Source organism: Lissotriton vulgaris, chromosome 5, assembly GCF_964263255.1.
Source record: "Lissotriton vulgaris chromosome 5, aLisVul1.2, whole genome shotgun sequence".
In the NCBI taxonomy this organism is placed as follows: Eukaryota; Metazoa; Chordata; class Amphibia; order Caudata; family Salamandridae; genus Lissotriton; species Lissotriton vulgaris.
Window position 1 is genome coordinate 1,415,609,316 of NC_141693.1, and position 16,124 is coordinate 1,415,625,439.

Consider the following 16,124-nt stretch of genomic DNA (forward strand, 5'->3'; position numbering starts at 1 on the left):
ATTTTATAAACTGTAGAGAATCAGGAAATACCAAACTCATATTTGATATTTTGGCTGCGTTTGATTCTTTCACTGATAGGTAAAATGGCTGGTTTCATAAAAATCTTTCCTAATATGTGTCATCACATTTAGCCACAGAAGATGGGTAAAAACTCTTAATACATCAGACCGTAGTTTCTATTGGGTCAGTATTGATATTAGGTGAATTTCCAACACCTCAGGAGTTAAACATTCAATGCAAGGTATAGTGACATGTATATATATCACCAAGCATCTGGGATAGTGGTGAAAACATGACACCAGACTTTTGGAAAACATTAACAGTGTCACTTGTAATGCTCTGCAAAAAAGTTCTTTCCAAGTCAACAAAGATTGGAGTGATATTGTTTGTATATGCAGTGATTCAGCTAGAAATATAAAAAAGTTGTGTGATGATCTGTTAAAATTGATACCCGAGTTGAAGTGATTCCCTGTAGGAGATCCTTGCCACTTGTTAGATGGTATGCTGAAAGGGGAACATCATTTACAACGCAGTGTTTACACCACACTACCTTAACAACGCTGCCATTACAACACAAGTCATTACTACGACTTGCGCTGGATGGCGCTGTTGGTTAAGGAATATTGTAAATTTATATTCCAACACCTTCCCTACTGTTACGTGGACTGGTGTTGGAATATAAAATTACAATATTCCACAATCCACGCCCTCCAACGCAAGTCGTTGTAACGACTTGCGTTGTAATGGCAGCATTGTCAAGTATCGCAATCTAAAAGATCGCGTTGTACTGACATACATCCTGCTGAAAGCATCTTTAAAATCTTCAGAGTTAATGAGGGATGCTATTGACTTTTTAGTCCATTCTGGTGCACTGTTTTCTTATGCACAGGAACTAAAAAGCAAATATTTATCATTTTGTGCTTTATGTGGCATCAAAGAAAGAATCATCCCAACTGTTTCCATTAGCTGATGGTTCACAGCCCAAGGGGCTATGAATGCTGAGAGGGCATTTTCACCGAAGTTTACATGGGAAGGAAAGAGCGAGCGCACATGACCCAAATTAGTATTCTATGGTGTACTACAATAAGATTTATTTTCAAAAATCTATTTGGACCTCACCTATACTATACGTACTATGTCTATATACCATGTTCTTTCAGTGCAGAAAGCAAGCAATAATAAAAGCAAAACGTTCCATAAACACTGGAAAAACACCTTTTCTGTGTTTTTTAGTGGCGCGAAAATGTGTAACCACTGATAACAACTGTTTTTTAAGATATTGAAAACACTGAAAAAACCCCACCAGAATTTACCAAAAATAGAAACTGAAAACAGGAAAGCCTAATTATATACGATAGGACCTACCTATACGAGTCCTCCAATCGGGAATCCGTACCGCAACATTTAAAGAAACCAAACAAAGTACTACGGCCAGGCATCGTGCACACTAACCGAGTTTACAAACTTCAAGGGTTATTGAATTACGATGTCCTCGCAAAAATGCAAGACCCTCGGCTTTTGGCAATTGCAATCGTCAAATAAAACCCAGCAACTAAGAACCAACAACTAAGAACCACAAATGCAATGGAACCATGCAAACAACCAAGTTTCAACAACAACGACCAAGGATTCTGGGAGCGACCCACAAATACTTAACTGAAAGAACAATGGCGTCACCAGGAAGGCCCGTCTATCGTCTCGCCGTACAAAGGACTACGCCAGGCGCCAAAACAGGTCGACAGTCAGGGCATCAGTCCGTCGCAGCCGTCAGGAGGCGGGAATCTTCGCGGGAAAAGTCTTCGGACCACTTATTTCGACAACAGGATCGATGAAGCGGGGTGCACCTTCCCTCGGAGATTTCACACAAAGTTCCTCACGATCGTCGGGCTTTGGACCGGTACCGCTGATGTCGCTCCACGTGGGGCGCCAACTGAAGGACTGGGCTATTCTAAGGCCCAGGGGTGCCAGGGGACAACACCTGAAACCTTCGTGGGTTACCTGTTCCGGCGTACAAATCACAGAGACACGGGACACTTCCTTCGGCGTCAAAGATCAAGGTTTATTTACTGCAGGGATACAGAAATCGCAAGAAGTACACAGCGTGTAGGTTCTGAGAGACTGCTTCGTATTGCAACAGTGGATCGCTCCTTTTATACATATTTTAGTCATAGCACAACATGGCGAACAAAAGGTTACAACTCAGTTCCCAGAGTAAACTTCAAAAGGGTTGCTTTCATGTATTCAGGAGCCCGGAACATAATTACAGTAGCATCGCCGGTTCCCAACTGTAAAAGTACGTTATCCCACCATTAAGTACATTCCATTCTGGCTGTAAACGAGTTAAGAAAAGAGACAGAAACAGGTGCAAGGAAGACAAAGATAGACAACAGATTGAAAAAGAGTGTAGGGGGCAATATCGGAAGCACGATTGCAGGATCAAAGGATTCGTGCCTAATGCATGCACGACTGAAACAATAGACCGGCACGGCAAGATGAGCCTCGAGCGGAGCCATCTGCCTTTGCAGTGTCATCCCCCTCGTCATAAAGACATCCTCAAAGGAACACGTGTCTTCCGCAAGAGCTTGGGAATCCCAGGGTCACGAAGCGGACAGTGTCCGTTCGCTGGCTACTTGAGGGCAAGAGACAAAATGGATGCCGTATCTAAAATGGAACCCGTGGGTTCAGATGGAGAAACCCACGAATAAGACGAACGGTTCAAGGTAGCGTAGCAAAAACGCGTACACCCACTAAACTCGTCATTTGCGGTTCATAGATACCAAACTCGTCCATATTCGAACAAGTCAAAAAACGTCATTACGATTCTCACTGAACCTCAGGGAGAAACCAGTCACAGCTGGTTTTGGAGCACCCTTGATGGGCTCAACCACCCCTTTCATTCACTAGGGAGGCTAGGGTTGTTAGACGCACCACAGGGGGCGGAGCCAGCATTGTGTGGGGAAAGCCCAGCCCCATTCAGGAACCAGGTGCAGCCCCTTCCTCACATCAGCATGCTAAACTCTCCATTCACCAAGTAAAGTGAGGTCGAGGGGCAGACCCACACAGACTTCCTGGAGCCAGGCTTGCCAGCCAGCTCCAGCCAGCTCCAGCACATTTACAGCACATGCACAGCCATGTCTTCCGCACAAGACACAATCATGCCACATACATCATTGCGAAGCATTCAATCACACGAGTTCACACATACCAAACTCGAGGATGCACACCTCACGCATCAGGAACTACCAGGCATACAGACATTCCCCATGCATTCCTATGGGAGGGCAGGCCAACCTTATTCCCCGCACTCAGAGTGCGCACGCACTTTCCACTGGGACACATTGAAAGTGCGCAGAACCCACAAACCACCATCACCAGGTCACCATTAAAAGCAAAAGGTTTAGGGGTGAACCTGCCAGAAGGGCCAAGACCAACAACACCTCACACTGCTGCACGCCTCACACTGCTGCATTACTCACACTGCTGCATGCTGCACACTGCTGCATGCCTCACACTGCTGCACGCCTCACACTGCTGCACGGCACACTGCTGTACGGCACACTACGGTACACCTCACACTCCTGCATGCCACACACTGCTGCACACCACACACTGCTGCACGCCGCACGCCGCACACTGCTGCACGCCTCACACTGCTGCACGCCTCACACTGCTGCACGCCTCACACTGCTGCATGCCTCACACTGCTGCATGCCTCACACTGCAGCACGACTTACACTGGAGCATGCATCACACTGATGCACGCTGCACACTGCTGCATTGCTCACACTGCTGCACACCTCACACTGCTGCATACCACACACTGGTGCACGCCTCACACTGCTGCACGGCTCACACTGCTGCATTACTCACACTGCTGCATTACTCACACTGCTGCACACCTCACACTGCTGCACGACACACTGCTGCATGCCTCACACTGTGCAAGCCTTGCACTGCTGCACGCCTCACACTGCTGCACGCCTCACATTGCTGCACACCTCACACAGCTGCACACCTCACACTGTTGCACGCCGCATACTGCTGCACGCCTCACACTGCTGCACACTGCTGCATGCTGCCCACTGCTGCATGCCTCACACTGCTGCACGCCTCACACTGCTGCACGCCTCACACTGCTGCATGGCTCACACTGCTGCATTTCTCACACTGTTGCACGCCTCACACTGCTGCACGCCGCACACTGCTGCACGCCGCACACTGCTGCACGCCTCAAACTACTGCACGCCACACGCCACACACTGCTGCACGCCTCACACTACTGCACGCCTCATACTGCTGCCTGCTGCACACTGCTGCATTACTCATACTGCTGCATGCTGCACACTGCTACATGCCTCACACTGATAAACACTGTTGCATTACTCACGCTGCTGCATGCTGCACACCTCACACTGCTGCACGCCTCACACTGCTGCACGCCTCACACTGCCGCACCCCTCACACTGCTGCCCGCCTCACACTGCTGCCCGCCTCACACTGCTGCATGCCTCACACTGCTTTACACCTCTGCATTACTCACACTGCTGCATGCTGCACGCCTCACACTGCTGCACGCCACACACTGCTACACGCCACACACTGGTGCACGCCTCACACTGCTGCATGCCTCACACTGATGCACGCCTCACCCTGCTGCACGACAAACTGATGCATGCCTCACACTGCTGCACGCCTCACACTGCTGCACGCCTCACACTGCTGCATTCTGCACACTGCTGCATTACTCACACTGCTGCATGCTGCACACTACCACACGACTCACACTGCTGCACGTCTCACACTGCTGCACGCCTCACATTGCTGCATGCCGCACACTGCTGCACACCTCACACTGCTGCACGCCTCACACTGCTGCACCCCTCATACTGCTGCAGGCCTCACACTGCTGCACGCCTCACAACACCACAACATCACTTTGGGACACCACCATATCACTCTAGGACACCACCACATCACTATAGGACACCACCACTTCACTCTCGGACACCACCACATCACTCAGGGACACCCCCACATCACTCAGGGGCACCACCACATCACTCAGGAGCATCACTCAGGGGCACCACCACATCACTCAGGGACAGCACCACATCACTCACATACACCACCACATCACTCACAGACTCCACCACATCACTCAGGAACAACACCACATCACTCTGGGACACCACCACATCACTCAGGGACAGGGACACCACCACATCACTCAGGGACAGGGACACCACCACATCACTCAGGGGCACCACCACATCACTCAGGGGCATCACTCAGGGGCACCACCACATCACTCACAGACACCACCACATCACTCAAAAACACCACCACTTCACTCAGGGACACCACCACATTACTATGGGACACCACCACATTACTCTGGGACACCACCACATCAATCAGCCCAACCACATCATCACTCAGCCCTACCACATTATCACTCAGCACCACAACAGCCTCACTCAGCACCACAACAGCACTGTCCTTGCTTGCTACCAACAAGCACTGCCATAGCCAATAGGACTCGCATTAGGAAAGTGTAAGTTATTGGCTTTGTGAATAACAATGCTATTAATGTATATATTTTCAAAGCCAACACATATTAAAAGAAATTAGCATTTACAATACCAATAGCTCATACTTTCCTAATGTGAGACCTATTGCATTGCAAATACTTGTATTTTTTTAGGACAGGGGCGAGGAGGAAGTTGCGCCGCGGTCCTGTTTTAGGGTTCAGAGCAGGGGTCAGGTATTTTTAAAAAGGGCTGGGGCGGGGGAGGAGCGTGCAATGTTTTAGGCTTAACAAGCATATGCCTTTAACATTCATGCTTTTGCAACGAAATTCACTGTAAAAGCATGCATGGTAAAGGCGTATTTGTTGTAAAAATAAAATGTCTGCTAATGGTTATGCATTCGATTTGTAACAACATGCGTTGCAACAGAATGCGCTGTATTGTCATACATCCCTTTCAGAGTTAGTCACCCATCAGAGAGTAGCTTTCTTGACACAGAGGCATGGAAAATATAAAAAGCATAACCGTTCTTCTTCCTTGTGCCACAATTCAGATTCCGATAAGAAAAAAAGCACCTGTGCCATTTCCCGTTGTGGAGTTAAATGCAGTACGCACTGAGGTCTTCCAAAATACCAGTGACGAGGCCTTTATTAGCCTAGAAGCATTTACTGTGCCTTTACGTTCAAACTGTTTCATGGCAGCAGGCAACTTCGAGCACCAAAGTGGTATTAATTATTTTAACATGGAGAGCTGTGTTTCCTATTCCTTTGTCTGATTGAAAGTGTTGAGTATTTTGGCATTGCAACTAGTGACAGTGTTGCTGGGGTGCATGTGGATGAAGAAGGCCACCGTATTCTAGCGCTTTTCCAAGACAGCTGTAAAGAAAGGCGTGCTTGATTTACAAAGTAAAGCACAACTATCTCGAAATATGCATCACCAGTGTGGAAAGTACATTCAAGGCTACCAAGTAAGGTGAGGTCGATGGGCAGCACCCACACTCTGAAAATTGTTCCAGCACCACTTCGAGGTGGATGGGTTCCTTGTACACTGCACAGACGTGGAGGTCAGTTAACCACATCGCTGTGGCGGCTATTCCGCCGCAGCGCTAAGAGGGCGGGGCGGCCGCGCGGTGGCCACATGCTGGTGACGGAACTGCTCCGTCACCAGCCGCGGTTGGGCTGTGCTCGTGTCGGAGCGGTTCCGTCATGGCCCCGCCCGCTCAATAGAACGCACCGCGCAGGCGCGTAATCAGCGCCGCGCAGGCCCGGCGGCCGGGCCATGACGGAACCGCTCCGTCATCAGCACAGCCCAACCGCAGCTGATGATGGAGCGGTTCCGTCATCAGCATCGAACGGGTTAAAGATTGGTGGGGAGAGAGCACTGCCATACACGGGCCCTTCCGCACTTGTGATTCCTCCTTCATTTGGAAATGGGAACCGCGGGGTTTTCAACAGCAGAGCATGAGCTCCTCTGGGTTGCAGTGATAGAGGCCCACCAGCTTTAGAACAGGGCTACTTTTACTGATTTTCCCTGTCGTGTGTCTTTCTTCCAAACCATGACGTACACATAGAGAGAACACACTCAAATGCTTTGACACAAAGAGGGAAAACTCCTTGCATTTCAGGTCATTGCTTTTTAGTAGTTTGTTTAAAAAACCAAATATGATTCCTGAGTGGGCTATAAAAAACATTTATCTATACCCGCAGAGCACTTGGTACATGCACTGTAGGTACAGAGATCCCCACTAGACAGAGATTTCTAATTAGTGGGTGTGGTCCTCCATATGAAGCAGAGCTGAAGGCTTCTACTTGCAGTTGGTGGTCACACATAAAAACAAGCATTTGCAATGCAATAGGTCCAACATTTACCAAGTTTAAGCTACTGGCATTGTAAATGACAATGGCTTTTATTTATGTTTTAAAAACGAAAAACAAAAATAAAAGGCATTGCTATTTGCTATGTCAATAGCTCAAACTCGCGTAAATGCGAGGCCTATTGCATTGCAAATGTTTTTTTTTTTTTGCCAGATTTGGTGGTTTCACAGGGAGCACCAAGTAATGCCAGAATCGGAACATCCCCGCCTAGGATACTGAATGCATGGTCTACAGCAATTCACCAGAGTGTCCGTAGTTCACCTGGTGCTCCTGCCCCCTGAAGGTGTGATCCAGAAGTCAAGGCCTGCTCTCAAGAAGCCTGGCACCAAAACCAAATGCAGTGCAAATCCATGTCATCTCACTCCAGAAACGTTCATTGATGTCCAGCCAGGGTTGTTTGTGTTAAAAGGAAAGCATTTTAATTATTCTTGTATTAGCATAGCAGTTAAACAAGCATTTGCAATGCAATAGGTCTCGCCTTTACGAGAGTTTGAGCTACTCGCATTGTAAATGACAATGCTTTTTATTTATGTGTTGGTTTTTAAAATATAAATAAAAGGCATTGTCATTTACAATGCCAATAGCTTAAACTCTCGCAAATGCGAGACCTATTGCATTGCAAATGCTTGTTTTAATTCTTTCCGCTACTAGTAGAACTGGCAGTTTGGGGCCCAAATCTAGCTAACAGAACGGTCACATTTCACATTGTTAGATTTGGGGGTCTCTGGTTAGCACAGGTATGCACTTGTGACAAACAGGGACCCTCTCCTCTAGTCAAGGCAAGAGACCTACTCCTTAAGAATAACCCCTGCTCACCTATTAGGTTGCATGGTGCGAGCAGACAAGGCTAATCCTCAGGGCGTTAGTTTAGTTAAGCATTTATGACCCCATACAGTAAGAACAATGACCCACCACAAAGGGACACCAGGCGTAGTTATGTAGAAAAATATGTAAGCTTTATGTAAAAATATACTTCTTATGCAGTTTTAAGACAAGACCACCATAACGATGTTAAATGAGGCCACAATATTTGGAGTTCTTCAGCGTTCAATAAACAAGGTGAATTGTGGGTCCTGCGCGCTTTGTGCCAGTGGTGCGACCCATTTATGTTTTTAAAAAGGCAGGGAAAACAAACGTTGCGGACCCTGATCCGATGCGAACCCCTGATCGAGTTCAAGTGACACATTACCTTGTTAGTGGTGTCCGAGGCATTTCAGATGCAGCCACAGGTGAGGGCGAACCCGGGACGGGGCCGGCGGTTCTCCGCGTGGTTGTCCGGCTCGAAGACCCCTCGAGGTGCGAGACGGGTGAGCGGGACGATAGGGAGAGGTGCGGGCAGTCCGGGGCTATATGCGGCTCGCGAGGAGTCGTTCAGGCCTACGGGGCGTACTCCTTGCGTACCCTTGGGAATTTGGGGCGTACCTTCGGGTCGACTGGGGCTGGTTTGTAAAGGGGGGGCTGGTGTGGCACAGGGCTCTCAGTACTCAGCGTACGGAGAGGCCTAGAGCGTGCAGCGCGGCCCAGCGGTTTTCAAGGATGTGAAGCTGGGCTGAGGTGTACGTGTCGAAGGTACGCACCGTCCGCGGCTCGAGGCAGCCCTTCGAGGGGATTCCTGCGGGAGGGGTGCGATGCGCCCAGCACGCTCCGAGCGGGTGAGGTAAACAAGGTGCGGGCGGCCCGGGAAGCGGAATGAAGGCAGCTCTGGTCGAGCGGGGCTCTCAGCAGGCAGGGGCGGGCAAGCACCGGTCGTTACGACCCAAGGAGGGGGCGAAGCACATTCACAGGGCACAGCTCCAGCGAGGGGGAAATCCCAGAGAGCCAGTAGTCGAGGAGCAAAGGTAGGATGAGCCCAATGGTCTCGGGGCTCAGTTCAGGGGGCAAGCTCAGATTCAAGCCCTTGGAGATCGTTTCAAGCACAAGTTCTTTAAAGTCCTTTCTGGTCTTTTCCTCTCCTTTCTTCAGCAAGGCACCAACTGAAGGCCAGTCCCCCAGGTCAGGGACAGTCTTCCTCCTTCAGCTTCTTCTGGTTCTTCTAGTCGGGCAAAGGTTCTTCTTGGTCAAAACAGGATCTAATTTCTTGGGAGCAGGGCTCCTCCTTTTATACAGCATTTCTTTTGTTCTTTCAGGCCAGGGGGGCCTTTGCCTAATACAGTCCCGTCCCTGAGCACTTTGTTTTGCAGACTCTGGCTTCTCCTTTCAGTGAGCAGGGCAGGGACATCAGACACTCTGCAGGAGGTGGAGCCAGCATTGTGGTGACAAGTACAGTCCAGGAAAACTCTGTTGACAGTCTTCCCCTCTCTCTTCACAAGGTGCAGGGCAGAGTCATCAGTTGCTCCCCAGGGGGCGGAGCAAGCATTGAGGTGGCAGGGCACAGCCCTATTCAGAGTCAAGGGGCACTCCCCCCACCCATCCTGGTGTAATCCCTCTATTCCCCACCTGTTATCCCCAGCCCTGTCACTCACAGAAACCAGACAGCAGATACCCATCCTAGCAGAGGCGGGCTGAAATGGTTAGGCAAGCAAATACTAACTTTCTAAAAGTAGTATTTGCAAACACAGGATATTAAAATAAACCTTTACCAAAAGAAATGTTTTATTATTCTGAGTTCAGGCATACTAAACTTGACGTTCTACCATGTTCCCTGAGCCTGCTGGGATTACAGGGTGTAATAATTCCAGCAGCCGATTCTGGCCTATGAGAACAGGTAGCCTTTCAATAGAGACAAGCATTGGAAATGCAATAGGTCTCGCAGCATTAGAGTTAGTGCTTTTAGAATTGTTTATGGGTTTTTTTTGTAAATCTTTAGCATTTTTGTTTCCTGTAGCCAATGCTAAAGAATTACAAATAAAAAAAGCCATAAACAATTCTAAAAGCTCTAACTCAAATGCTCCGAGACCTATTGCACTGTGTGAGGGTGAGGGGTTGAGGGTGAGTGAGGGTGAGGATGGGTGAGGGTGAGTGAGGGGTTGAGGGTGAGTGAGAGTGAGGGTGAGTGAGGGTGAGTGAGGGTGAGGGTGAGTGAGGGTGAGTGTGAGTTAGGGTGAGGGGTTGAGGGTGGGTGAGGGTGAGGGTGAGGGGTTGAGGGTGAGTGAGGATGAGTGAGGGTGAGTGAGGGGTTGAGGGTGAGTGAGGGTGAGTGAGGGTGAGTGAGGGTGAGTGAGGGTGGGTGAGTGAGGGTGAGTGAGGGTGAGTGAGGGTTAGTGTGAGTGAGGGGTTGAGGGTGAGTGAGTGAGGGGTTGAGGGTGAGGGGTTGAGGGTGAGGGGTTGTGGGTGAGGGGTTGAGGGTGAGGGGTTGAGGGTGAGGGGTTGAGGGTGAGGGGTTGAGGGTGAGTGAGGGTGAGGGGTTGAGGGTGAGTGAGGGTGAGGGGTTGAGGGGGAGGGGTTGAGGGTGGGTGAGGGGTTGAGGGTGAGGGGTTGAGGGTGAGTGAGGGTGAGGGCCAGTGAGGGTGAGGGCGAGTGAGGGTGAGGGGTTGAGGGGTTGAGGGTGAGGGGTTGAGGGTGAGTGAGGGTGAGGGTGAGGGCGAGTGAGGGGGTGAGGGGTTTAGGGTGAGGGTGAGGGGTTGAGGGTGAGTGAGTGAGGGTGAGTGAGGGTGAGTGAGGGTGAGTGAGTGAGGGTGAGTGAGGGTGAGTGAGGGTGAGTGAGGGTGAGGGGTTGAGGGGGAGGGGTTGAGGGTGAGTGAGGGGTTGAGGGTGAGTGAGGGTGAGGGGTTGAGGGTGAGTGAGGGTGAGTGGGGGGTTGAGGGTGAGTGAGGGTGAGGGGTTGAGGGTGAGTGAGGGTGAGGGGTTGAGGGTGAGTGAGGGTGAGTGAGGGTGAGGGTGAGTGATGGTGAGGGTGAGTGAGGGTGAGTGAGGGTGAGGGTGAGTGAGGGTGAGGGAGGGTGAGGGTGAGGGAGGGTCCACTAGAAACTGTTGATCTATTTCCACCCAACTCTTAATCGAGCCATAAGCAACGATTGGCCGGTAACTATACACTCATCACCTAATGCTCATAGTGCTAGCTTTCTTAAGAAACATTGTATACAGCATCTGGGTCGCTATTTTATAAACGCCCATATGCGTTAAAATAGTTAGAGAAACGTGCCAGGGCATATTGCGCTAAAGTTAGTCCTTTAGTTTATCGCATAATATGCTGCATTATTTGTCTACCCTTGCGCTATAATTCCGACGGCTGCCCCAGCCCCACAGATGTCTACATAACGAAAGCAAAATGTCAACCAGCCTGATGCTGCATACCGTTATCAAATGGGAAAGCAGGATGCTCCAAATTGACGTGAACATTCGATTCATATTTGAAGTTCCCTATGGATTTAAGTTGTTTGGCTTATGAACAGTTCTCGTTGTTGGCACCCTAATAATAATACACCCCAAAAATCATACTAGCCTTGTTTTAGGGTGTCTTCGCTCCGCTCTCTATCATTCTAACCTGAAAGGCAACCATATGTTAAGGCCTGTGGAAAGGGACATCACCTCAGTATACAGTATACTTATACAAGGAAGTAAAGGCAACTATTCCAATTGAGAAAATGCGAGGCATGTAGGGCCAAACTTGCTGTGAACTTATTTAAAGGGGCATCTAACGTATTTCATTTACTGTGAGCACCCAGTTTGCATTCGACAGTGTATGTACATACTACGATCTAATCTTGTTAAGTGCGCCGTCATTGAAAATACTTCTGCCTCTAAATCGGAATAGGATACAAAAAGCTAGCAATGCTACAGGCTGAAAGGAGAACGCTGGTTAACAATGCACGTTACCCTCAGATTGTCCCTGGCTCGGACATTTTGTCAAAATTTCTGGTGGTCCGGTGTGTCAATTGAGCAGCGCTTCCCGCTGGGATGCAATACGCGCCTCTGCCCCTTCTATACTTTGAAAGGCGGACAGTTTAGTCACTTGCATACACTGAGGTGATGGCAACTATAAAAGCATATGTTTACTGTGCGCTCAGACACGAGATTAAAATATATTATATGGTGTGCGCCTGCACTGGCACTGATACCGAGTGGATGTTTTATGATTGATATCGGGCGTCCTGCGCCTTTACAGCATGTACCAAGGACGTCTGGGGGGGGGGGGCAGTCCTTAACCTGTTAGGGTTTTAACAAAAGTTCCCTGGAAACGCGGGCTGAGCTATGCACCGGAAGCACATTGCGCTAGATGAACACACACAATAGGGAGGGGGGAGGAGAAATGCGACACGCGCATTCGACAGTGTATGTACATACTACGATCTAATCTTGTTAAGTGCGCCGTCATTGAAAATACTTCTGCCTCTAAATCGGAATAGGATACAAAAAGCTAGCAATGCTACAGGCTGAAAGGAGAACGCTGGTTAACAATGCACGTTACCCTCAGATTGTCCTTGGCTGAGCCGGTTTTGTAAGGCAGCAAAGCCTTCAATGCTGCTGCCCAATTTGTAAGTGTCCAGTGATCGGGAAAGCCCGTGCTGCTAAAATGACGGCACCCCGCAGATTGCTCTCCAGATTGCTCTCCTGAAGCTGGCTGCCTGATGGAGTGGAGAGCGGGCGGGCAGAGAGAGTGAGGGGGCGGAGCGGGGGTGTGGGAGGAGTGCGGCTGGCTGCCTGATAGAGTGGAGAGCGGGCGGGCAGAGAGAGTGAGGGGGCGGAGCGGGGGTGTGGGAGGAGTGCGGGAACAGACGGTAGGGGAGGAGAGTAGGAGGAGGAGTAGGGGAGGCACGGCCTAGCGGCCGTGCAATCAAGAAGTGAGGGGGCGGGAGAGTAGGCAAGGCAGGCGGCTGGGGCCATGTGCACGCGCTTTTAAGCTCAATGCGCATGCGCATTGAGCTTAAAAGTCACGGGCACTGCAAGGAATCGCCACGATTCCTTGCAAGTTGGGGAAAGAGTGGATAAGTCCCAATACTCTCGCTTGCTCGATGCGCATGCGCATCGACAGGCGAGACCTAAAAAACGAAAATGGCTGTAATTCACTATTAGGACATGCCCCACACATCAGGGCTTGCCCTACCTTATGCTTACAATGCACCCTGCCCTTGGGCCTACCATTGGGGTGACTAATATGAAGTTAAGGGAAGGTTTAGGGACTGGCAAGTAGGTGTACTTGCGCAGTCAGCATGACAGTACCAGACTGCACTCAGGTTCTGCAATGGCAGACCTTAGACCCATTTTACCATGCCGCTTCTGTGGGTGGCACAACCAGTGCTGCAAGCCCACCAGCAGCGTTTGTATTTACAAGCCATGGCACTCCTGGTGCACTTTACTGGGGTCTGACAGTAAACCAAATAAGCCAATCAGGGAAGTCAATTACATGTATACACTTTTTATAGGGAGCACTTGCACTGGGGCACTGATTGGCAGTGGCACAGAGCCCTGAGCAGCTAATACCAGCAAAACACATGAGGCACATCAGCAAAAAGTGGAAGGGAGACTCAAGCCAAGGTGCCAGGTCTAACACACATTGACAACAGTAAGTGGTGGCACTTGTGAATGGGCATGGAGCTAAGCGCAAGAACCTACTCAAACTGTAACAGTGTTTTATGCTCTGCTGTTTCATATTTAATGTAGTATTTAGAGCCAGACAGATGCCAGGTGTTCAAAATAACATCGTAGATGCATTATCTCATTCGCAGTGGCAATGTTTGGCCCCAGGAGCAGATCTACAGGAGACTGAGGTACCACAGGACATATGGGAGCTAGAAGAGTGAGGTTGCTTGAATTGGTGGACAACTCCATTGCAGTCAGCATGCAGTTTATAGACAGGCCTGGGAGGAATTGCTGTACAGCAGGGCCTGCAAGAGATGGCCGGGTGGAAAGGACATGGCTGCTAGGAGAGAAGATGTGGTGAGATGTATCACGTCAAACATTATCAAAAGAATAGCAGGAACCACAGCATCAGGAAAACTGGCAGGAATCTGTTGTTATGGCAACTTTTTCTGGGGCTATGAATCAAGCAAAGGAGAAACATGGAGAAGAATATTACAGGGGAGGGCAAAGGAGAAGAAGAGAGGAGGAAGAAAGAGAGAGCCAGTGACCATGGCAGGGCTATTACAGTTACTCGAAGGCGTGCAAGTAGAATGTTGCTCAGTTTTTTATTTTCAGTGTTCCATTTGTGCATATTATGGCTATTTTTTGGGGCCTTCTGTGTTTCTGAGTTGTTGGGTAAGTCTTTTTATGAAGGTTTGAAAGTTGAAGATCTTGATGAAGGCGAGCACCAAATCCAAATCATTTTAGAAAATCCAAGAAAGGTCAGGTTGGTAAAGACGCAGTTGTGGAATTACATGAGATCAGTAGCAGTAGTTGTACTGTTAAGGTATAGTTTGAATTTCAGGAAGGTGGAGGGGGTAGGTCAGGTTTAGTTTTTTGTCATGAAGATGAGAAGAAGTCAGCTAAACAGCAATTATCAGTGATGAGGAAACGTTTGAGGCGCATGGACGAAAACTCTGGTGATTTTGGTACACTCTCTTTCAGATTTGGGGCAGCCTCTAAAGCTGCCAGTATGGGTTATTCGCTGGAGGAAGTATTGAAATTATGTAGATAGTCCTCTTTATGCTGAAAAGCTTGTAGTAGAAAATTTTTAACCGTTTTTTGAGTGTGTTGTTTATTCCAGTTAACATGTTTCGTTTATCATTCACAGGTTGTGTATCAGGTCCACGGTTGTCATTTGTCCAGGTGTGGATTACCGGCCATTCCTTTGTATAATGGACTTCGAAGCAGGCAGATGGACACTCGTTTGGGGAAACAATTTCGGCTTTAAATCAATCAACATTCAGATTACATGGTGGGGCAGTGGGGGTATGACGTACGTGGGGACAGTTGTTGCCATGGCTTTCCGGCTTATTGAGCACTAGATCGTGCCCAGGTATATTGTTGATTCACCTGGGAGAGAATGACCTTGTTCAAATATCTGGTTTGGGGTGTTGAAAGAGATGAAGAATGATTTGGATATGATTGGGATTTTAGACTGGGCTGGTAGCAAGAAGGGTTTAGAGAGTGATGCTCAAATGCGATGTGGTAAAAAGATCAAGATGCAAAGTCAATAATGAGATGTACCGTTTTTGTAAAGGAAGGGGCATAGGAATGATTGAGCATGGGAACATCAAGAAGGAAGACTTTATGATCTATAGGCAGGACGGGGTGCATTTTTCCTTCAGGGGTAATGAACTGTATTTACTGGACATCAGAGATCATTTGGCACAAAAATTGGCAGGGCGGCAGCACTCAGCCCGGTTTTTTTGTTGGAAGTTTCAAAGAAAGGCTGTTATTGCGGCAGGCCAATATATGAAAGGTAAACACAAAGTGGACACCAAAGAGGAGGGAGGGGCAGGGGCAACACATTTACAGGGTTTCCTTGGGTGACAGAAAAGCATAAAGAGCATGAAATGGAACGCAAGGGCTTGGGCAGGGCAGGTCTTGGTAGGGGGGTTCCAGGAAGTGATGGTTGGAGCTTGGGTGAATGGATGGAGAAAGAAATTATAGGTGAGAAAACTGTGGGTGGCTGTTTTGGAATGTGTTTATGTTGGGGAGAGGCCTATGGGTGGGGGTGTTAGTTTGAGGTTGGGCAAGTTAAAATGTGTTTTGTAATGTACAAGTTTTCAGCTGTATACCTGTCCCAATAAAGCGGCCTTTTGCTATAAACGTGGCCTGTTTATTGCGCCTCCTCGCCAACAGGACATTGTACATTTCTTAAACCAGACACAAGGCAGAAAAACTGGAAAGGATTTGTGATCTCGAAGTATACTGCTTACG